We start from the raw sequence: 25,852 nt of genomic DNA, 5'->3' as shown, positions 1-25,852 counted from the left end.
GCCATAAGGCAGCAACTCTACCACTGCGCCACTGTGCTGCCATAGTTGGTGCCCAGCACGGAGGCAGAGATAGCAGTAGACCTACAAATGAGGACAGAACACCTGGTTTTTGAAAGAGATAGGCTTTAATCCATAGAGAACGGACTGAGCCATCTGAAAATTGGCTCAGTGACTTGACAACAGGTTGAAAGCACATTATAAACCAAAGTGAAAATAGGTAATTTGCTTCCCATGCCTGCTGTATCATCTCAAGTGCACTTTCATATCCAATTCCCAAAAGCATTAATTTCCTTATCAATCCCATCGTTATGTCTAAACGGCTGAGCATCCACATCTGTCTGCGGATGACTGAAGAAATGTCTCCTCAAAAATCCACAGCGTTTCTTTTAGAATCTAGGGAATTTTGTAATATCAAAGACAATTTATCTGTAGTTATCACTAAAAAACTGTGGGGTGTAAATGGGGATTTGTCATGTTTCATCTCACTAATTTATCCATTACTTTTCCTTTACTTTAACTTAATTACCCACATTTGATCCATCACGCCCCTCAATTTCTATTATGATCTTTGTGTCTTTTACTACAAAGACGCAACATTTTAACATCGCTGCTATTTTCTTGTCCACTGATAATTTCTCCTGCCTTGACTAGGGATTTATATTTATTCCTCTTATATATATATAAGATATATATATATATATATATATATATATATATATATATATTCACAGCAGATAATGAATTATTTATTTGAATGTTTGCCATTGCTCTGCCGTTTTTATATTTTCTCTCTAATTCCCCAATTTACCCCAAATAATATATCTTCCTATTGAACTTTTTTTTACAAGATTTATGATCCTATTACTCTCAATATAAAATTCTATCAGTCTCCAAAGACTTGTTCAATACAGGGTAACTAGTAAAAAGTGTAACAGAGCATAACACTTGCTTAAAATATCCTGGAAATATTCAGCAGGTCAAGCAGTGCCTTTAGAGTCATATAGTCATAGGGCCATAAAGTTGTACAGCACAGAAAATGGCCATTTGACCTTTCACGTCCATGCTGAGCTTTTTGTCCATCGACACTCATTCCATTTGTCCACACTAGGTCTGAGACTTTCTTTGCCTAGCCTCTTTAAATACCTGTATACACGTCTCTTAAGCATGGTGATTGTATCTGACTCCACCGTCTACTCGGGCAATAAGTTCCAGATATCAACCACTTGCTGTGTAAAAAAACATTTTTCTCATATCGCCTTTAAAACTCCTTCCTCTCATCTTAAACCCCCATCCACTTGTTTTAATACCCTTACCATGGGAGAAAGATTTTGACTATCTACACTATCTATGTCTGTAATAATTCAAGTCACCTTGCAACCTCCTTTGCTCCAGGCAAAACATGCCTAGCCTATCTAATTTCTCCACTTGACAGGAGTCCTCTAACCCAATTAATATCCCGATGAATCTCCGCTAAACTCTCTCCAGAGGTTAGGTTAATTACAAGGTTCGAACATATAAGGGTGATGAAAATAAAAGCTTTTTGGTACATTGGCCTTCATCAGTCATAGCACTACGTATAGAAGTTGGGGCATTATATTACATTTGTAACAGACATGGGTGAGGCCACATTCGGAGTACTGTGTTCAGTTTTGGTCACCCTACTGTAGGAAGGATGCCATTAACCCGGCTTGAGTGCACTTTAGGATGTTACTAGACAGCGCCTGAGGTGAGGATTGAACTCGGGTTTCTGTCGCTGTGATGCAGCAGCTCCACCAGCTGTGCCATGGTGCTGCCTTGTTCAAGAGGTTTGATCTCCTCTGCCTGCGCATGATCCATATCCCTCCATATCCATGAATCTATTTAAAAGCCATTTAAAGGCCACTATCGCAACTGCCCCAGCCACCGCTCATGGCAGAGTGTTTCAGGAGAAAGCACATTCCCAAGGAACAGTCAGTGATGGCTAATAAATGCTGGCCTTGCCAGTGACACCCTAAAAAAAGAACATATTTATACACATAATTGCAAGAATAGTGATCTAACTAATGCAACTGCAGACCATTTAAAGTATAATCTTTTCCTCACATCTCTGCCGGTAATTATATTCATCATTTTGACAATGATTCTGCTTCTTGATTTCTCTGTCCTATTCTGACTTTATGTACATCCAGGGTCAAATATTATCATCCAGAACCATGTCACTGCCTCTTTCCGTGGCCTTGTCAAGTTATCAAAATGAAAAACAAAGCACTGAACAACACCTGGTCAAAGATAAATCTGAATGAAAATTAACTAGGCCATTCTTCCTTTATTCTGAGCCTTCTTGAATCTGCTTTTGAATTGAATTGAATTGAAAGATACAGCTTTAGTCCACCGATTCCACACCAAACCCGTTCACATTAGTTCTACCTTATCCCACTCTTTCATCCACTCCCTACACACTGGGGGCAATTTACAGAGGCCAATTCATCTACCAACCCACAAGTCTTTGGGAGTAGGAGGAGATAGGAGGAAACCCAAGTGGTCACAGGGAGAACATGCAAACCCCACACAGACAGCACCGGAGATCTGGATCGAACCCAGGTCTGTGGTGCTGTGTGGCAACAGTTCCACTAGCTGGGCCATTGTGCGCTGAAGAAATGTTTCATTGCTTTAATTTATACATTGATAGGATATTCAATGACAATGCTGGCATTTCGAGTGACAGAGAGAGTCGGAGAGTCTCAGAAAGATACTACATGGAAACAGGCCCTTCAGCCCTTTCAGTCTACATCGACAATCAACCACCCGTTCACACCAATTCTACTTTAATCCCATTGTTTTGTTTTCCCTACATACTCCTTAACTCTCCCCAGATTCTATCAGTCATCTGCACGATAGGAGCAAATAACAGTGACCAATAATCTTCCAACTAACATAAATTCATAAGGTCTAGGAGCAGACTTAGGCCATTTGGCCCATCAAGTCTCCTTCACCATTCAATCATGGCTGATCTATATTTCCCTCTCAAACTCACTCTCCTGCCTTCTCTCCATAACCCTTAACAACCGTACTAATCAAGATTCTGTCAATCTCCGCCTTAAAAATGTCCTTTGACTTGGCCTCCACAACCTTCTGCACAATTCATTCTACAGATTCACCAATCTCTAACTAAATAAATTGCTCCTCATCTCCTTTCTAAAGGTACATCCATTTAATCTGAGGCTATGGCCTCTGGTCCTAGACTCTCACACTAGTGAAAACATCCTCTCCACATCCACTTTGGAATGTGGGATAAAACTAAAATACTCGGAAATAAAATTGCAGTCATTGGGAAAACATGCAAACTCCACACAGGCAGCACCCAGGAAGAGAACTGATGCCGAGACCCTGGCACTCTGAAGCAGTGACTATGAATTGTGTCACTGTGCCCAATTGCCCTTGCGTTGAGGAAGCGGTAAACAGTTAATTGTGTTGGTGAGTCTGGAGTCACAAAGAGACCAGAGTCGGTAAGAGGTTCATATTTCCACACTGGTAGACCATAATGAAGGCAATGAATCAGTTTTTTAATAATAATCCATTACTTTGGTGACTACCAATACTGAGACTTACTTTTTGTAATTCTCGGATTTGCTTAATTACTCAAATTTAATTTTCACAAGTGGCACGGTGCGATTTCAATTCTTCTCGCTGAATCAATGTTTTGCTGCTGGTCTAGTAACAACCACTGGGCATCTGTAGTGAATAACATTATTCAAATATTAGTTCTGTGCAAAAAGCAGACTAGAGAAAGGATCATGTGGGAGATACCCAATGACTTTTGATTATAACTTCTTGGTCGTTTGCATGACACATTTAGTTTAGTTTTAGTTTAGAGATACAGCATGGAAACAGGCCCTTCGGCCCACCAAGTCTGCGCTGACCAGCGATCCTCGCACACTAACTCTATCCTATTTACACTAGGAACAATTTACAATTTTACCGAGGCCAATTAGCCTACAAACCTGTACTTTGGAGTGTAGGTGGAAACCTGAGCTCCCAAAGAAAACCCACGCAGTTCACGGGGAGAACGTACAAACTACGTACTGACAGTACCCATAGTCAGGATCAAACCTGGGTCTCTGGTGTGGTAATGCAGCACCATTACCGCTGTGCCACCGTGCCACCCTCTTTTTAGGTAAAGAGCATTTAAAACATTGTATAAAAAGGTAAGATCTTAGATTATACTTTTGCTGTGGATTGAGAAATAAAACAAACAGAAAAGCTTTATTAGGTTATAATAAGACTCAGAAGCACCAGAGACCACAATGCTTCACCTAGTGTCAAGAATGAAGAAGGTCGGCTACTTTATATTTCATCCAGACTGCACACATCATTAACCCAAAGGCAATTCTTCCATTTGTGGACAATTTCCTTTGGTAGTTCCAGACTGAATATCATTAGTGAAAGGATAAAACAATCTCTGTCTAGGCAAAGGACTGAGTTGATTAAATATTCAATTTTTCTTTACAGAGGTGCCTCTCTGAGTCATTCCCCCAGGTGGGTGTCACAGTTTAACATTCTGGTTTGATAGCAAGGTCTTTGGTTTTTTTTTAAGTTGAAAAGTAGTACCATATTATCATTAACAACAAGCTTAAGTGATTTCACAATTACCGCTGCTTTAAGATCCAGGAATTACAAAAAAATTGAAATCACTTTTACAATGTTCTTAATCTTTTCCTGTATATTCCCATCAAATACTGTAGTTGTGGGCCAAAATAGTAGATCTTTTTTTGGAATATAGGAATGTCATAACATTGGGAAAATAAAGAGTTTAGAGGGCTAATTTCAGACTGATAGCAAGAGACTCCATATTAGCTTGGATAATAACAAACATAGTTGCAATTGCCTAGTCAAGAACTGGTTTGTAACTGATACTGCAAGTTAGGGTTGGCTGTACCGTAGCATGGCTTAAGGTAAAAGAATCTTTTCAAAATTTCATTAACACAAATAATTTCCACTGCTAGATAGTTTAATCATTAATCTTGCTCTGTGTGTGTGCGTGTGTGTATATACGTGTGTGTACGTGTATATTGAGGGAAGGGCTGGGTCGTGGGAGGATTGGATGGCGAGGTCAATTATTTCAATACTGACTCTTCCCTTTTCCCTCCCTCACAGGATTTCATGGTTCCTGCTGTTATGTCTGAATAATGTAGACACAAAATGCTGGAGTAACTCAACGGGTCAGGCAGCATCTCTCGAGAAAAGGAATAGGTGCCTTTTTGGGTGGAAACCCTTCCTCAGTCTGGGGAATACTTCTAAAAAGAAAAATTGCTACTTGAATATACGTTCTCCAGCTTCCAGATGAGGTTTGAACTCATATCTCTGGATTTATTTCTTACCCAGTCTGAGGAAGGGTTTTGACCCAAAACATCACCTATTCCTTTTCCCAGGGATGCTGCCTGACTCACTGAGTCACTCCAGCATTTTATGTCTATCTACAGTAAAAACCAGCACCTGCACTTCCTTCATACAATAGACAATAGACAATAGGTGCAGGAGTAGTCCATTCGGCCCTTCGAGCCAGCATCGCCATTCAATGTGATCATGGCTGGTCATCCCTAATCAGTACCCCATTCCTGCCTTCTCCAGGAGCGGAAGGAGACAGTGACATGGTTCTGGATGAAGTTCGCTTCAGGACTGCTAACTACTGCTGACCAATTCTTCTTCCCTGAATTTGTTTACTGAATTACACTTTGAGACCAAATTGGTTTTATAACTTGAAGAAAATTGTATTTCCACCCAGTTTTGAAATCTCTCTGAAGCATGATAAGATGATATTGTTGAAATACAAGAGACTGCAGATGCTGAAATCTGGAGTCGTAAAGATACTGCTCAAGGAACTCAGTGGATCAGGCAGCATTTGTGGAAGGAAATGGGAAGATGAAGATGGGACTCTTCTTCAGTTTGAGGAAGGGTTCTGATCTGAAATGTCGTTGGGCCATTTCCCCCCACAGATATTGCCTGACACGTTAAGTTCCTCCAGCAGTTTAGTTTTCAAGATAGCTGTGGATTTGCTGGTGGAGTGGCTCCCAAGAGCCCAAATCATAAATCCGGAGATGAGTTCAAATCTCATCCTTGAATTTGGAGAAAGTATATTCAAGTAATAATTTTTTAATTAGAAATATTGGCAATTATAACCATGAATTTCCTAGATTGTGAACAACTATCTGGTTTATTCATGTCCTTAAAGGAAGAAGGTCTGACATTATTACCTGGATTGGTCTTTACGTGACTTTAGTTCCTCCAATGTGATTGATTAGGACATATCATAAAGCCATACGCAATAGGAGAAGAATTACACCATTCGGCCCATCAAGTCTACTCCGCCATTCAATCATGGCTGCTCTATCTCTCCCTCCTAACCCGATTCTCCTGCCTTCTCCCCATAACCTCTGACACCTGTACTAATGATTCTTCATTGTCTTTGTCCAGAGGCAATTAGGGGGTGAAAAATAGATGCCAATGCTATCAAGTGATTTTTAAGTAACACATTTACACATGTTCGCAGTTACAAATGTACACAGTTATACATTTTCATGTGTAAATAAAAACCGTGAAGAACAGCCGGTAGAGATGCTGCCTCACAGCGCCAGAGACCCAGGTTCAATCCTGACCCCGGGTGCTGCCTTCGTGGAGTTTGCACATTCTCCTTGTGACCACGTGCGTTTCCTACAGATGCTCCAGTTTCCTCCCACATCCCCAAGTGTGCAGGTTTAGCAAATTAATTGGCCTCTGTAAAATTGCTCCTAATGTGTAGGGAGTGGATGAGAACATGGGACACCATAGAACTAATATGGACAGGTGTTTGTTGGTCAGCGTGGACTTGGTAGGCCAAAGGCCTTGTTTCCATGCTGTATTGCTAATCTAAACTAAAACAGAATCAAATCTTTAAAACTCAGCAAAGAAAGCTTAAATTTCAGAAAACTAAATATTTATGTCCTTCAGGACTCAATGCTGAAGGCAACAATTTGGGATTGATACATTCCAGCAGATTTTCTCTCTTCGCTCCTGATATTTCAGGTTCCAGTGGTCTCCTTCTCATATATTCTCCAGATATATTTCACCAGCTCTTTTGGTCAACTCCCTTTTGTCATTCAGTCTCTCCTCATCTCCAACCTTTCAAAGATAATTCCTGTTGTTTTCTTCACCCCTTTCCATGAAACTTAAAACGTGTCTTGTTTCTAACTTACCCTCTTTGGGGACTCTGTTTCTCTCTCCACCTATCTTGCCTGATCTGTTGAGCATTTTTAGCATTTTCTATTTTCACTTCCACTTTCTTGCAGCTGCAGTATTTTGCTTTTTGCTACCTACTTCCTGAGCATTGCTAATCCTTGTACTCCTGGTGTGAGTAACTCTCACACATGATTCTCTGCACACTGAAAATTACATGCCAAGGATCCTTTTTATTATTGTGAGATAATGAACGTCATCATTCTATTTTTGTTACATTTGACAATCAGGTACTCTTGACTCTTGATGTCTATAACTTAATTGGAAATAGAAAATAGTCACTTGTTTTGGGAATAAGATATTAGGATATTAAAATATTAGGCCTTTATTACAAGAGGGTTAGAGTTTGGAAACAGGAAAATATTGTCACACTTGTACAGGGAATTGGTTAGACCACACCTTGAGTATAGTGCAGGAAAGGCTAAAGAAATTAGATTTACATTCTTAGGAGTTTGGATGTATAAAGGATGGTCTGATTGAAACAGACGATATATCTAGGAGTTGTGACCAGGTTGATCTCCAGATAAGTTTCCATGAGTGGGAGAATCCCTAAAAAAGGGATATCGTTCTAAGATTCGCAAGGTATGAAGGAACTTTGTTTTGCCGTGAATGTTGATCCTTTGAAATTCTCTCCCCTCTGGAGGCTGGATCATTGGCATACTTCAAGTAGAAGTAAATACATTTTGAAAGATTCACATAGTGAATAGGTGGGTATATGGAACGAGCTGCCAGAGAAGGTAGTAGAGGCAGGTACCATAACAACATTTAAAAGACATTTGAACAGGTACATGGATAGGAAAGGTTTTGAGGGATATGGGCCAAATGTAGGCAGTTGGGAGTAGTGTAGATGGAGCATCATGGTCAGCATGGACAAGTTGGGCCTAAGGATTTGTTTCCATGCAGTATGACTACGACTCTATGATCAGGGAATTCAGGGCGATGGGGAACTGGCACAGAAGAGGAGTTGAAGACTGGCAAATCAGCTCAGATCTTATTGAATGGCAGGACAGACTGGAGGGGTCGTTACCAAGTCCTACTACTTTTTTTTTTAAATGTCCCTATGTTTTTATAAGCCTGCAGCAAAAAATTAAATGTTGCATTAGTTCCCTGCAAATTTGTTAGAATTCATTGGTATTGGCCACAGATACTTTGAATGTTTAGGTAACATCATGTCATCTCACACAGGTCAATCATTGGAACTCCTGTGGAAGGTTCCTGTGTGTTTTTTGCCCACTTAGACCGTGGAGAATCCAGCAACATAGCTTGATGTGTAGGAAGGAACTGCAAATGCTCTTCTACACCAAAGATAGACACAAAGTGTTGGAGTTACTCAGCAGGTCAGGCAGCATCTCTGGAGAAAAGGAATAGGTGTGTAGGAAAGAACTGAAGATGCTGGTTTAAATCAAAGGTAAACACAAAATGCTGGAGTAACTCAGTAGGACTAGCAGCATCTCTGGAGAGAAGGAATGGGTGACGTTTCGGTTCGAGACCCGAAACGTCACCCATTCCTCTCTCCAGAGATGCTGCCTGTCCCGCTGAGTTACTCCCGCATTTTGTGTCTACCTTCGAAAAGGAATAGGTTTCGGTTTGAGACCCTTCTTCAGACTGAGATTCAGGGGAGAGGGAAACTTGAGGTATGAAAAGGTACAGAACAAGCTAAATTTCTCTAATTTCAAGCAACCCTTACATTCCCTGTCTCTCCATTCCTCCCCCACCCTAGTTGCCCTGCTAATTTCACTGTTCCTATCCCTTTGTTATTACCTCTTCCACAACCAACAATGGACCATTGTGGGCTCTGCCTTTCCTTGGTCTCTACCTCTTTGTTCTGTACCTCTAGTTTCCCTCCTCACTGACTCTCAGTTTGACCCGCTGAGTTAATCTTATCTTGAAAACCCACTCATTTGAAGTGCTGGAAATAGTTCAGATAGCTGGAGATAGGCAAGGAGCCCCTAACGATTCTCACAGGGGTGAGGCTGCTCCTTCGACTTTATATCATTTTTATCTCATTGGTTACGTCAATGGAAATAATTACCAATGAGAACAGAAGTACCTTTAAACTACACTAAACTAAAGAATGGACAGAACCTTGAATGCATTTCTCTTTTCACTTCAGTTGAATGTGAGCAGTGATGGAAGGACCAATGGCTTCCACGAGAATAAGAAATTCGGTCAGAATAAAATGTAATATGATCCACCTGAAAACCCAGCATTCAAAATGCAGTAAAGATTTCAAACTCTATTTCTTACATTATTGCTGGTAGAACACTGACCCAAAACCATTCCACAAATTTCAATGTTTAAGAAAGAACTGCAGATGCTGGAAAAATCGAAGGTAGACAAAAAATGCCGGAGAAACTCAGCAGATGAGGCAGCATCTATGGAGAGAAGGAGTGAAGGACTAGGCGACGTTTCGGGTCGAGACCCTTCTTCAGACTGGGGGCGGGAAAAAGAAAGGAAGAGGCGGAGACAGTAGGCTTTGTGGGAGAGCTGGGAATGGGAAGGGGGGGGGGGGGGGGGGAGAAGGAGGGAGAATCTAAAATTAGAGAAGTCAATGCTGGGGTGTAAACTACCTAAGCGAAATATGAGGTGCTGTTCCTCCAATTTGCACTGGGCCTCACTCTGGCAGAAAGGTCAGATTGGGAATGGGAGGGAGAGTTGAAGTGCTGAGCTACCGGGAGATCAGGTTGGTTAATACGGACTGAGCGGAGGACCGGGAGATCAGGTTGGTTAATAAATTTAAATTCGTGTTTATTTGTTCCATCTTTTCCATGAAGTAAATACTGCTCCAACTAACCTGAACTTGCATTTGCCTTCTCTGTCCCATGGTAACATGATGCAAAATCTTTAAAATGGCACCAGTAACATATTTCTCCTTGGCAACCTTACACCACCATCATTGCTGATGATGTCAGTGTCTGATTTCAACTGTCAGATGAATAATTAACACACTGATTGACTTCCAAGTGGTAAAGATATTATTCCTGACAGCTCTCTGCCATATTACTGTGCAGCTGTTCACACATAAAACCAAAGATAAACATTATGTGGAAAGTGTCCTCAGATGTTTCCTAATTTAGCAAATCATAAATATATGCCTATTAACACATGTGAAAGTGGTGTTGTTTTCATTTGTGTTACTTTCAGTGTATGATATAATATTTTCACAGCTTTTAGAATTGCAATGGGATATAATTGAAGTAATTCGAGCCGGTATGAAGAAAATAGCATTGAAGGAATATGGCATTAAATTTCACTCGAGAATGCCTCTTGTTTAAGCCCAATGGTGCCGAATTGATCCCAAAATAGCAAATTGTGTGTATTGCAATAGCATGGGCCATGCTGGCGACCATCTTGGTAAGGGCATATTCAGAGAATCCAGATCATGGCATCCATCAGCATTAATTTGATGCCGGAGCTCCCAGTCCAACTTATGCCTCCTCCTAATCTTGCACTGAACAAGCATTGATCAAGAAGAAGATAAGTGCCACCCACCTCCAAACCCCAACCCAATAATATTTAAAGTAAGTTCTTCCCAACAACTATTATGGTATCTACTGCGCACTCTGTTTACATACCTGTTGTGCCGCTGCAAGTGAGAATCTAATTGTTCTGTTTTGGGACATATGGCAATAAAACACTCTTGGTTCTTGACTCTTGAAAGGAGGCATTAACTACTTACAAGTTAGCTGCTGACTGATCTCCAATGACTGGTGCTACAATAAATGTGTTCAATTTTGGGCACCATGTTATTGGAAAGATGTTGGCACGCTGGAATGGGTGCAGACAAGATTTACGAGGAAGTCGCCAAGATTCGAGGGCCTGAGCTAGAGGGAGAGGTTGAGTAGGCTATAAGATTCTATTCCATTGAGTACAGGAGGATGAGGGGTGATCTTATAGAGGTGCACAAAATCATGAGAGGAATAGATTGTGTAAATGCACAGAATTTCTTGCCCAGCGTAGGGGGGATGGAGAACCAGAAGACATCGGTTTAAGGTGAGGGGGGGGAAGATTTAATAGGAGCCTGAGGGGTAACTTTTCTACACAAAGTGTGGTGGGTGTATGGAACGAGTTGCCAAAGGAGGTAGTTGAAGCAGGTACTATCACAACGTTTAAGAAGCATTTAGACAGGTATATGGACAGGTTTAGAGGGATATGGGCCAAATGCAGGCAGGTGGGACTATTGTAGATGGGACATATTGGTCAGTGTAGGCAATTTCGGATGAAGGGCCTGTTTCCATACTGTATGACTCTATGATTCTGTGAGTCTGTGACTAAGATTTACAGCTTTCTTCAGACTTTCTAAAATCTACAGTGACGCCAGGTGCTGCAGGATGCACTCTTAACTTCAGAATATTATAAACAAGATGCTTGGTGCAGTACCAAACACTCTCATAGGAGCAGGCACTGACTATTTAGTGGCAAGTCAAATTGTCAGGAGAAGAAGGAACAAGAAGGAGAGAATGCCTCTCAGCAGGAGACCAAATGCATTCAGAGATTTGTAGGAGAATCTATCCTTAAATTCTAGTGCAGAATAGTGTGTGAGGCTCCAGTGACTTGGTTGTCCTCATTGAAGTCTGTCACCTGCAGCCACAGCTCCTGGAAATGGCCTTCATGGCTACTTCCTCTCACCAGCTTTACTTTAGAAATATTTTAGACTTTAGTTACAGCGTGAAAACAGGCCCACCGAGTCCGTGCTGACCAGCAATCATCCAATATACTAACACTATCCTACACACTAGGGACAATTTTACTGAAACGAATTAACCTACAAACCTGTACATCTTTGGAGTGTGGGAGGAAACCAGAGCACCAGAGAATAACCATTCACTGGGAGTACATACAAACTCTGTGCAGACAGCGCCCGTAATCAGGATCGAACCCAGGTCTCTGGTGCTGTAAGGCAGGTACTGTGCCACTGTGCTACTGTGGGCCCTGTGCCACGTTTCAGTCAGGCTGTATCTCGGGAGAATATGAATAGGCGATGTTTCAGACAATCAGAAGAAAGGTCTCGACCCGAAATGTCGCTTATCCATGTTCCCCAGATTTGCTGTCCGATCTGCTGAACTATTCCAGCACTTTGTGTCCTATTGTGTATTAACCACCATCTGCATTTCTTTGTTCCTAGCTACTTGTGCAGGTTTAGGTTTATTATTGTCATGTACACTGAGGTACAATGAAAAACTTTGTTTTGCAGGCTATCTAAACAGACCAAATAATACTACACATAAATGCAATCAAGTCAAACTAAAGTGCAATTGATAGAGCAAAGTGAAATACAGAATGCAGAATATCGTTCTCTACATTGTAGTGCAATCAGTTCCATACATAAAGGCCAATGTCTGCAATGGGATGAAAATGGATCAGACGGTACCCCAGCTTATGGAAAGACCCTTCAGAGGCCTGATAACAGAGTGGATGAAGCTGAGTCTGATGGTGCTTTCAAGCTTCTGTATCTTCTGGAGGATGGGACTGTGTCTGGAGGACCTGGTAGAATCCAGGAGAATGGGGACTCTCTTCGGCATTTCCGGCACCAATGCCTCTGGGACATGGCTGGAAAATGGTCTTTAATAAATCCCTTCAGCATCAGCTACGGAATGTCTTTGGCACTTGCTGCAGATAAGGTGCACCTCTGCTTTAAGAGGTTGGCACTTAGTCGTAAAGATCAGGGTTAATTGTCATTATACACTCATGAAATTGTTCCGTGGCTGAGAGTATAAACCAGTGAATTACCTGCCGTGCTCACGGTTATCAGGTAAATGAGCAAGCAGGCTGAATGTAGCACACTGCCGCTTTGAATAACAGCAAAAATAAACAAGCCTCCAGCGCCGATCCTGACACCTGTTCCAGGGACACTGTGTCAAGAGGGATCAGAAGAGATTTTATTAAAGTGATTCTAGGATCAAGATGAAGAAGCTGAAGTTATTTTCTTGGAACAGAAGAGAATGCGAGGAGTATCCCAGAGATTTCAAATTATGAAGTATGTACCTAAAGGGAGAAATTGTTTAGGGCAGTGGAAGGATTAAGAATGTCAGAAGAAGGGTCTTGACCTGAAACGGCACCCATTCCTTTTTTCTAGAGATGCTGCCTGTTGCCGCTGAGTTACTCCAGCATTTTGTGTTTATCTTCAGCCAAGAATTTTTATTTAAGTTAGTTTAGAGGTACAGTGAGGAGAGACAAGCCTTTTGGCCCATCGAGTCTACACCGACCAGCGATCATCGGTATATACACTTTATGTTATCCCTGTTTTGCATTCTATACACTAGGGGCAATTTACAGAAGCCAATTTACCTATGACTTACCAATAAACCAGCAAGTCTTTTTGATGGACCAGGGACATAAAGTGAAGGGGTTTGGCAAATGGTCAAAAAGTAACCTGAGGAAAATATTCTTCACACTTTGAATGGTTATGGCTAGGGTTGGATGTAGAGACAATTGTTCAATTACAGAATACAAAACGGATACAAACGATGGCCTGTTCCTCTGCTGTACTGTTGTATGTTCAATGTGCTATGTATGATATGGATAAATACCTGAAAACATGCATTGCATAACTTTTAAGAGAAGGAGGGAAGTGGAAATAGTTGAATTGCCCTCTTATAGAACATAGTTAATTGGCAGGTTGAATGGGCCTCTTCCAACTTGTAGCCATTTTGTAATTCTGTCACAATCTAATATAGTCCCTCCGTAATTTTTAAAAACTTTTTTGTTACTATGTACACAACAGCAGTGTTGACATTCATGTAAATTTGAGCATAAATCATGCACATTGAATATAATGGTAAGTGGTAGTAATTAGTCCTGGGTCATAATTGTTAACATTTGATATGGTGCAATTTAATTCATTGGAAATGAATTTTGGAAGCAGAGAGCAACATCTATAAGCCATTCCATCACATAGCTGACACATGTAATCAAGCATGAATTTTTACCCCTAAATCATTTTTTCACTGGTGGTCTAAAATCATCAGATTATCCAATTATTGTAGTAATGGAATACAATCCAATTAACTTTAATGATACTTGAATACTGAACAATTGCATATTGTAGTTTGAAGTACATTTGGACAATGTCTTAATGGAGACCAGGAGCCTAATGTCAATAAAATTGAAACCAGTTTTTTTTTTTGAGTGAGAGAACATTGCATTATAAAATATATGAAAACATCATGTGAGATTGGGACCTCACTGTGTGAAGTATTACCACCTAATGCAGTACCAGTTTATTTTCCAAATTAAATGTCCAAATGCAATTTTTAGGATAATGTGTAAAGGTTCCAATTTAAATAATGCTGTGAGATTTCAGCATTCCATTGCTGGTATACATCACTCTCCACAAATATATATCAGTGTGTTGTTCCCCACGAGAAGAATGCATTTGGAAAATTATCCATTAAATGAACAGTTACTTACACCAAATAGAATCACATTTTTTTTAAATTACAATCTTTGTATGAGAAATTGTAAATGAATTTGTAGTCAGTGTCAAATCGCTGCCTGATAACTATTATAAATTCACCACAACGATACAGCGGTCACAGAGTCATAGAGTCTTGATTAGTAAGAGTGTCAGGAGTTATGGGGAGAAGGCAGGAGAATGGGGTTGAGCGGGAAAGATAGATCAGCCATGATTGAAAGGCGGAATGGAATCGATGGGCCGAATGGCCCACATCTGTTCCTATGACTTATGAACTTATGAGTCGTAGAGTCACACAGGACAGAAACAGGCCCTCTGGCCCTACTTGCCCATTTAGACTAAGATGCCCCATCGAATCTACTTTCTATTTGCCCACATTTGGCCGATTTCTCTCTAAACCTGTCCTATCCATGTACCTGTCCACGTGTCTTACAGCATACGACCCTGAATAGATCTTCCCCATTTCTGATGCTTGCTGATGTCAACAGTCCAAACAGCTAGATGTCATATTATTGGCTGAGCAGTCATGTTAATTCATTTTAAAATGACAGATTACATTATTCACATTACAAAGTAAAAATCGAAATATTCCTATGATTATAGTAAAAGCCAAAAGATCATCAACAAACTTCAAAATTATTTTGAAATCCCTTAAAAATGTAAATTATAATTTGAATTGTAATAATAGACATATAATCAATGTTTTAGGGTCAGATACAGTAATTATGGCTTAGTGTGCCATTAACAACTGATTTCATGTAACTGAGAAAATGGATTATGGGCCACATCATATTGACACTTGAAATTTGCATTAGTTAAAATAATGTCAACTAATTGTGGTGCCAGCTTGATATATCAGAACATGGACAGCAACTGTATGATTTGTATACATGTACAAAAATCCCTCATCTGGTATCAATTTCATGAAATAGTGTTAGTGAGCAGCGATAGTTTTACCATTATTGCCACTACTCAACCTGAGGGCCACAATATCACAGGCAGATATAACTTCCATCATGCAATTCAGCTTAATTTCTCCTTAATAAATCGATGGTCAAAATTTGTGTTTGTCTTTTTCCTCCTAAAAAAGGAATTTAGATGAACATTAACATACCGAGACTCAGAACATTGCCCTTCACCTGACAACATTAACAGAACACTAAGTTAACCGGCCTGAAGATGGACCCCAACCCAAAATGTCTTCTGTCCATTCCCTCCACAGAATCTGCCTCGCCCACTGAATTCCTCTAAATCTATGTGTTTTACTCAAGATTCCAGCACATGCAGTTCCTTGTATCTCCACTGATAGTGTCAAGTTTATTCTGCATGCTATCCAGTCAAATCATACTATGCACAAGTAGAATAGATGCAGAGGGAGGTGAAAACCTAACGAGTCAAAGGGAAACAGAAACGACTTGCCTAGGCAAAAATCATTGCTGACTAGATATATCATCTCTAGGTGGACCCAAAATGCTGGAGTAACTCAACGGGACAGGCAGCATCTCTGGAGAGAAGGAATGTGTGATGTTTCGGGTCGAGACCCTTCTTCATCTCTCGGCGGTTCAGGTTATAGGTACCTTGTTTTTAAAGGAATGCAGTTTGAAAGCACAGGAGCTTGTGTCAGACAATGCATTGCAGATGCCAGATTGAATGGAAAGTTCCAGTAGCAGCATGTGGAGGAATATGTTGGGTGGGTACACAGTGTAATATAGGTGTTGTATTTAATCTTGGCTGTTAACAATCACTGCTGTTTAAGGCTGTACCACTTTCAGGATTACATTACATTGCTAACTGCTCTCCGTTTTGTTGTAACAATGACTTAGTTGTCTCTGTGAAAGAAAGCCACAGTGAGAAATACTATACTGACACCGCAAACTTTTCTTTTATATAATACTTGGTGGTGAGTTTGAATTGCAAACCATCTTTTCAGTATCTTAGAGATAGATACCGAGATGCACAGCATTGCAGATCACCACAGATCACAGAAGCACCAGGGAGATCAGAGCAGAGAGTTCATGACAGAGACCTTACAGACAATATGTGTTTCTTTAATGCATCTCTACTGTAGGGACAGACCAAAGTGAGGAATCTCTTTTGCCTTGAATAAGATTAAGACTGAGTTCCAGACAAATATCACCGGAAGTTCTGCTGATTTCAGATACCATTGGGTCTAGTTTCATACAGATCAACAGTTCTGTTGAACCAGTGACCGGTATGGATGATGTGGCAAGAACAGACATGCCTCGTGGTGCTGTGCATCAGCAAATTTATAGATACACATGCAAACAATCTAAATCCAAATTCTCTGAATAAAATGTTATTTGCTGTTGTTTATATAAACCATCAGACCGAGGTCACTATGCTAATGGTGAAATTTAACAACAAACCAGTTGACGGAATTTTATTTGCATAATAGATTAGCAAGCAATTATATTAAACAATTTAGATGTGTGCAATTATAGGAGTGCGTTTTTATCTTCACTTCATGCCCGGAAATGAAGTGGAACAGAGTGGGCATCCATAATAAAAGCCATCTGATATTCATTCCATTAAAATCATGGGAATTAAATCAGATGGGTTAAGAAATCCAATCCAGAAGATTACTGCCTTGCAATAAACGTGGATGTTTACTTGATGTGTGGTGGTCCAAATGCAAATATGCTACATTTTATTTGTCTGCCGAAGAATCAAAGGGAACAAAATAAAATCAGAAAAGCAACAATCAGAGAAATGGAAGAACTATGGCATTCATAAGAATACTGAAAAAGCCACAAATGAACCAATCTGACCACAGAACATAAGTTATAGATAAACGGAACCATAAATCTGGTCAAAGTATACTCCAGGTAATAATAAGAATGATTTTTGGAGATTCGTGGTCCAATTAGTGAAAATATTGGATTGGCAGTGTTATCTCAGGAGAGAAACTGTATGGAGTTTGTACGTTCTCCCTATGACTGTGTGGGTTTTCTCCAGGTGCTCCAGTTTCCTCTCACACTCCAAAGATATACAGGTTTGGATGTTAATTAGCTTGAGGCAAAATTGTGTATTGTCTCTAGAGTGCAGGATAGTGCTAGTGTACGGGGATTGCTGGCGGGCACGGACTCGGTGGGCCGAAGGACCTGATTCCACACTGTATCTCTAATGTCTAAAGTAAAGTAGAGTGCAAGAAGGAGTCATTTAGGACTTCCCAAGATTTTCTTACTTAAAGAAAAATAGCATACTTCCAACCACGATTGGACTCTGCACTGAGAATAAGATCAACCATGGCTGCAGCAGAATAGAAAATCAAGGTCTCTGCTTAAAGAGAAGTCTTCTGTGCCTGTGGTGCATTACTTGAGTTGCAGTGTTCTGGAAGTGAGCCAGGAATCTGAAATCACACGAATGAGACAGAATAGTTCTCTCAAAGTCCTAGAAGCCAGACTAAAGGGGGAAATGCAAAGGGGTGTTAATGCATTTGACAGTGTTGACATTCATCTTAAAAAGCCCAATGTACATTCTTGTTGAGACACATGGAACTCAGATGCTGGTTAACAAAGAAAGATGCAAAGTGCTGGAATAATTCAGAGGGTCAAGCAGCATCTCTTGAGAAGATGGATAGATGATGTTTCGGGTCAGACCCTTCGTCAGACTTATTGCTTCTTCATGAGAAAAATATTTAAAACAAGGAAGACATTTTGCAAAGTAAAAATCGTTATGTTGCTTATTAAAGTTCTCTTAAATTTGCAGTACATCTTAACTAGCTGCTCTTGTTAGATTTTTACCTTTACACTTTTTGTTATCGGCCAACTAACACTCTTTCCTTTTTGGGACACCATGTACGATTAACATAACCTAACGTCATGTTAAAGATATACTTCAGATTAGTCAAGAGCATCTTGCTATATGGATTAATATGTGTGACAAATCCTTTACAGTATTCTATCTCCAATATCACCATGGATATATAAGTGGGTATTGAAAGGCATGGAGCAGCAGGAGGATGATGGTACAGAGAAACCACCAGCACCAGACAGGGCACTGTGCCAACAAAAGCAAATGTGATTCCCATTGATCTTTGCCTGACCAAGCAAGCAAAAGCTTTCTTCCACTGCTTGGATGTTGGCTATTAAAAGAATCATGGGCAATGTAAGTCATTGTAAGAGTGTACCTAATGCAGTCCCCTCAGAGAAGATAGGACAATCTTGCACAGAAATATGCATCTGCCCTCCATGTCTGTGCTTACCATGTTGCCAGTCAAATCAAATCCTCATATTTGTCCAGATTAAACTCCATTTGCCTTTTCTCAGCCCAAAATTGCCAACTAATCTGTATCCTGCTGCATCTTTTGATAACCAACCTCACTATCGACAATTCCACTAACGTTCACTTCCTTTGTAAACTTGCTAATCACACCACTTATTTAATTATCAATATCATTAATATAAATTGCAAAAAATACAGAGGTCACAGCCCTTATCTTTCCAGAATATCTGTACACCTCTAATCAGTCCCAAAATTCAACACCTCACACTTCTCTGTATTAAATTCCATCAACCATTCCTCCCCTCACCTGGCCAATCGATCCAGATCCTGCTGCAATCGTTCACAACCATCTTCACTATCTGCAAAACCACTAACTTTTGTATAGAAACATAGAAACATAGAAATTAGGTGCAGGAGTAGGCCATTCGGCCCTTCGAGCCTGCACCGCCATTCAATATGATCATGGCTGATCATCCAACTCAGTATCCCGTACCTGCCTTCTCTCCATACCCTCTGATCCCCTTAGCCACAAGGGCCACATCTAACTCCCTCTTAAATATAGCCAATGAACTGGCCTCGACTACCCTCTGTGGCAGGGAGTTCCAGAGATTCACCACTCTCTGTGTGAAAAAAGTTCTTCTCATCTCGGTTTTAAAGGATTTCCCCCTTATCCTTAAGCTGTGACCCCTTGTCCTGGACTCCCCCAACATCGGGAGCAATCTTCCTGCATCTAGCCTGTCCAACCCCTTAAGAATTTTGTAAGTTTCTATAAGATCCCCTCTCAATCTCCTAAATTCTAGAGAGTATAAATCAAGTCTATCCAGTCTTTCTTCATAAGACAGTCCTGACATCCCAGGAATCAGTCTGGTGAACCTTCTCTGCACTCCCTCTATGGCAATAATGTCCTTCCTCAGATTTGGAGACCAAAACTGTACGCAATACTCCAGGTGTGGTCTCACCAAGACCCTGTACAACTGCAGTAGAACCTCCCTGCTCCTGTACTCAAATCCTTTTGCTATGAAAGCTAACATACCATTCGCTTTCTTCACTGCCTGCTGCACCTGCATGCCCACTTTCAATGACTGGTGTACCATGACACCCAGGTCTCGCTGCATCTCCCCTTTTCCTAGTCGGCCACCATTTAGATAATAGTCTGCTTTCCTGTTTTTGCCACCAAAATGGATAACCTCACATTTATCCACATTATACTGCATCTGCCAAACATTTGCCCACTCACCCAGCCTATCCAAGTCACCTTGCAGTCTCCTAGCATCCTCCTCACAGCTAACACTGCCCCCCAGCTTAGTGTCATCCGCAAACTTGGAGATATTGCCTTCAATTCCCTCATCCAGATCATTAATATATATTGTAAATAGCTGGGGTCCCAGCACTGAGCCTTGCGGTACCCCACTAGTCACTGCCTGCCATTGTGAAAAGGACCCGTTTACTCCTACTCTTTGCTTCCTGTTTGCCAGCCAGTTCTCTATCCACATCAATACTGAACCCCCAATGCCGTGTGCTTTAAGTTTGTAAACTAATCTCTTATGTGGGACCTTGTCGAAAGCCTTCTGGAAGTCCAGATACACCACATCCACTGGTTCTCCCCTATCCACGCTACTATTTACATCCTCGAAAAATTCTATAAGATTCGTCAGACATGATTTACCTTTTGTAAATCCATGCTGACTTTGTCCAATGATTTCACCACTTGCTAATCTTGCCCTGTATGTTCTCATCCAAATCATTGATGTAGATAACAAACAATAACGGGCCCAGCACCGAACCCTGAGGCACATCACTAGTAAGATTAAACGAGAACTTACCAGTTTGAAGTTTGATCTTTATTTTATGAGGAGTTACGGTGAGCGATTACATGAAGAAGCCCCGCCAGTCTGCTTGCGTATCAATCTTCAAAGCAGCGGTGTGAAATCACAGATAACAGTAGTCGAAGTAACATAGTAAGACTTAGAGAAGACTAGAACTACCAGATGATCTTTGTGATTATGAGGGCCTGGAGCGGAGGGCACGTAATCGCTCACCATAGCTCCTCATAAAATAAAGGTCAAACTTCAAACTGGTAAGTTCTCGTTTAATCTTACTATTTTACTTGAGTGATTCCGTGAAGATTTCAAAGCTCTGTGATTTCATGCCGTGAGAAACGAGTCTCCACAATCACAGCTGTTTCATTGACAGATGAGGGAAACATTCATAATGAATAAATAATAGTAACTCCTCTCATTCGGGAGTAACTAACCACTGAGCCTAAGTAGAGTTGGCAAATACCCCTGGTCTGGCCATAGGTTATTATGAAATTTTCAGAAGTTCGTTCACCCATCCTGCAGTCGCCAGGATGTGGTCCAGCGGAACGTACATAACCCTTGCTGCTGATATTGTAGCAGTCCTGGTGGAGTGAGACTCGAAAATATATCAGTATCTACTCCTATATGAGCCAAGCCCTGTTTCAATCACCTGGGGATGGTCCAACCCAATACCCTTTTAAAAGTTTTTTGTACTTATCAACATTGCTATTTCCGAGCCTCTAAGCTCTTCGTGAACTTGACGTATTGTTATATATATGTGACCATAACCAAAGGTTCATGAGGTATGCCATGAAACTAGTTTGAGATTTCATGTCTACTCTGCTTAACCAAACATTAAAACATAATATTATTTGCTGATGTAAATATCCTATCCAGTCACAATATGTAGTGACTGAACCCGTTGACTGAGACCAGCACCATGAGGATAACTACCTTATGAGAGCCGAGCCAACTAAGGATGTAGCTGGAGCCCCCTGGTGAAAATAGTGTTAATATCACATCAATATCCCATACTGCCCTGTGCTTGTCCTGGGAGAACTTGTGTGAAAAATATCCTTTATAACTCAATATTAGAGGGTGAAACCCGCCAGAGTGGGTCCCTATTGCTGCAGTAAATAAGATGGGAAAGCACGTTGGGCACAGTTAATGGTCCTATAACATAATTTTTTGTCAAAGACCCATTTGAAACGAACTCCAAGCTGTCAGTTATCTGTGCCGTATTAGATGTAACTTAAGTATTTAAACAAACACTTCCCATTTCCTGAAGAGGAAATGTAATGCTTTCCTTTCTTGGTGCTATCCCTGCATTTGCAGCGAGCACATACATGAATTGGTCTGACAATCCGAGTCGCAGGAACGGTCCACTCAGAATCTATGTCAATAATTGATTTATCATGCAGAGGCTGGTTTCCTGATCCACAGGCTAAACCAGCAAGTTTTATGTTAAGAATAACCGTAAAAGGTTGTATTATTATTCCCGACAAAGCGGGAAGCATAGCTGCATAGGTCAGTCAGTCAGACAGAACGACAACCTAGAGTGGGATCTTGCTGACTTTATTGCAAAACCCGACTAATGAGGCAAAATAAAGGGAGACAAACATAACTTCTTTCTCCTTGTAGCGAGAGTGTATTTTTTGCGTATGTTATGCCTCATATTTTGCAACCGGTAAATGAGCCTGGAAACAAACATATCAATTCGGTATTCCATTGAGCCATAATTTTATTAAATGCTCTGTGATCCAACACCCGTTTTGTGTGGTCATTGATTATACGTGATGATATTCCAACGTATATTCGGTAAATTATTACAGGATATTCTGTCTTGATTGCACTCATGTGCCTAACATATGCCACCACCATAGTGTATCAACTTGACGTTGAACATGCAGATTATGCAGATTCACTCAATAACCCTTTAACATATAGAATGCACTAGTGTCTATAGGTAGTTTATACCAAGAACTGAATAATTGTTAATTGATGCAAGTCTCCTCCGCCTCTGTACTAGATGACATTCATAATTTACCACCTCAGAGCCCCATCAGTTATAATATAACTGAAATTTTACTGACCAGATTACTGGAGCAACGCTGAATACTGTTCGTCTACCATATTAACCTTGGTAGCTTCAGCTGGTAAAAGCATAAGGTCTGTCTCAAGAACTACATGGCATTTGAGATTACCACTCTGCACAGCTGAATTACAGCCACTATATTGTCCAATTATACTTAATGAATTGAAGGCTGTTTTATCACAACAAGATTGTTCGAGGCTCCTATTAATTCCAATCTCTTACCTCAGGGCGGAGTCACAGGCTAATTAATAGTTAAGAGTGATCCCAATAATGAATAAATCTAATTGGTGTAACCTTCATTCTCTTGAACATAGTTTGAGGCTGAAACAGTTGTTTTTAGCCACATACAGCGTTAGAATATCCTTTAGACCTAACAAATGTTTTTAAGCTCTGAGCAGTCCAAACATTGGTTTTAGTAAAGTGGTAAATAACCTGGGAACTGAAGGTAACCCATTTTGCAATGTTTATTATTGCTTTATCCAGATAATTTTCAAAATGTCTCAGATGATCTCCGTAAATGGGAGCATCTTAAGGAAATCAGATGCGAAGTAAAGGACATTCTGCATCTTTTCCACAATGGACAGGTCACGCCTGTGAATTCCGTACCTGCTCGAGCTACAATTCTGGTCATTTTCCGAACGTCCCGAAAGCAAGTCCTGGCCATAATACTGAGCCTGCCCTGAAAGACAACTCTGGACAATTTCTGTGCTTGGAACTTTAGCATTGTGCAGCTTTACATGGTTAGATCCCATCCATTTGTGTGTTGTAAGGCCACTAGGACCCCTTTCATCCTTATCAAGGGAAAATGCTATTTTCGTACAACACATAGACTAAACACATGTTATCATTATCATTAGTACAAACAAGTGTAATTATTGCCAACTTGTAGATGGTCCCATATTTCCCTGAACCCGACTTGGGTCTCGGATTTAAGACCTCTGTCCAACTTTCATGCTGCCACCAACTTCAGTGAACTGTTTACTGTCAACGAAGGCGTGGGGTGTGTTGTTGCTGCAACGATGAAGCTTTGCTCTTTAATGGTACCTCAATTGGTCCGACAGCTTTGCTTCTTTATCCAGGTTTTTACCTGTTGAATAGGTTTTACCTCAAGAGAAAGTTCAGCGAATTATTTAATGTCACCCCTGAAGCGTTGTTTATTCCCATCATTTATAGCATGAGGGGAACTCTAGCCCCTTCCGGGTATTTTCCACCTTCATTTGCGAGAATTCCCTTGTATCCATACGCATTTATTCCAGTACGTTCCACAGACATGCTTTTTAGAATTTTGAAGTTGGTTACACTGACCACTGGTACTCTCTTTCATAGAGAGAGAATTTTTTGGACAGCCATGACCAGGTGCAGCAACCAGAGTTTCCCAAAGAGACCTTCGAATATAAAGCTCCTTTTGCTGGAGCATATCCTGCTGGAGCTGTGCTCAAACAGCCTTACTTGGCTTTATGCCTTGGGGTATGCTTTCCAATACCTCCAACCTCAGGGTCAACCTTTACCTCAGGATATAAAGCTCCATTTGCTGGAGCAAATCATGCTGGAGCTGTGCTCAAACAGCCTTGCTTGGCTTTATGCCTTGGGGTATGCTTTCCAATACCTCCAAACTCAGGATATAAAGTCCCTTTAGCTGGAGCATATCATGCTGGTGCTGCGCTCAAACAGCTTTCTTGGCTTTATGCCTTGGGGTATGCTTTCCAATACCTCCAACCTCAGGGTCAGAACAAAACTGCCCTGGTAGGCTCAACCTCCTTCATGAGGGAGACATTATGCAGCCCATGTACAGGTGCTGCTGCCATGGTCCCCCAAGAGGACCCATGGATATAAAGCTCCTGTTCCTGGAGCTGATTTTCTCTATACAGCCCTTACCTGAAGCTGCTGCCACGGCCCTTGGGGTGACCTCTTGGGTATGAAGCTCCTCCTGGAGCCTGTCGTGATGGACCATCCCTTCTATCAGGTGCTCCATCTTACCAGACGTCCATAGACGTCGTTTTTATTGGGAGATGTATCCTCCTGGCCCGATTCACGGGTTTGTTTTTGAGTGGCTCTTCCCCCCCCACCCCCCCCACCCCGGGTTTGCCACGGTGCAGTCGGCACCCTAATACCGCAAGGACTTACCCCTCCACGGGAACCTCCGCGGTCTGGAAGTCGCTGACTGCCTTGTCAGCGGCTGGAGTAACGCAATCGACGTCCGCCAGCTCCCGCGTTTGCGGTCTGGACCTGGGTCTTCCCACAGCCCAATGCCGGTTTCCCCGCGGCTCGACCGGACTGGGCTAGTATATCCAGCAGGAAACCTCTGTAAGAAGAGGTTCCTGCAGGAAAAACACAACCTAGTAAGTATTGAAACTTACCTGCAGGTTTAACTTACCGCTGGCAGGAATGAGTTGCCTGCCAGTCCGATGCTTCGCCAGTGCGGATGACGTAATGATACGCATGCGGACTGGCGGGGCTTCTTCATGGAATCACTCACATGACCCCGAAGTAAAATAGTCACAAACATCCAGTCTGAGAAGCAACCTTCCACCATTACCCTCTGCTTCCTTCCATGGAGCCAATTGGCTATTCATTCAGCTATCTCCTTGGATCACATGCGATTTAACCTTCCAGAGCAGCCTACTATGAGAAATCTTGTCGAACGCCTTACACAACATCTACAGCTCTGCCTTCATCAACCTTTTTGGTCACACCTTCAAAAAAATCAATCAGTTTTGTGAGACACGACCTCCCACGTACAAAACCATGCTGACTATCCTTAATCAGCTCTTGCCCATCCACATGCCCATATATCCTATCCCTCAGAATTATCTCCAGTAACTTACCAACTACAGATGTTAAGCTGTGGGCAGGTAAGACTAGCATGGATGAGGCATCTTGGTTGGCATGGGCAAGTTGGCAGATTGGCCTGTTTCCATGTTGGATGACACTCTGACTATGATCCTATAACATCAGCCCTCACAGGCAGCTTCTCCACACTGTACCTTGGGGATCCATTATTGCACTCATGCCAGGTGCCTGGCACCCAGGTTTCAAGTAAAGCAGCTATCA

The 25,852-nt window shown here is 41.3% G+C and overlaps 1 pseudogene; it reads right to left on the bottom strand.

The window, feature by feature from the left end:
* Positions 1 to 23,485: 23,485 nt before the first annotated feature.
* Positions 23,486 to 23,626, bottom strand: LOC116976592 (annotated as a pseudogene).
* Positions 23,627 to 25,852: the final 2,226 nt, after the last annotated feature.

This window comes from Amblyraja radiata, chromosome 8 (genome assembly GCF_010909765.2).
Source record: "Amblyraja radiata isolate CabotCenter1 chromosome 8, sAmbRad1.1.pri, whole genome shotgun sequence".
Classification (NCBI taxonomy): Eukaryota; Metazoa; Chordata; class Chondrichthyes; order Rajiformes; family Rajidae; genus Amblyraja; species Amblyraja radiata.
This window is presented reverse-complemented; position numbering and strand designations above follow the sequence as displayed.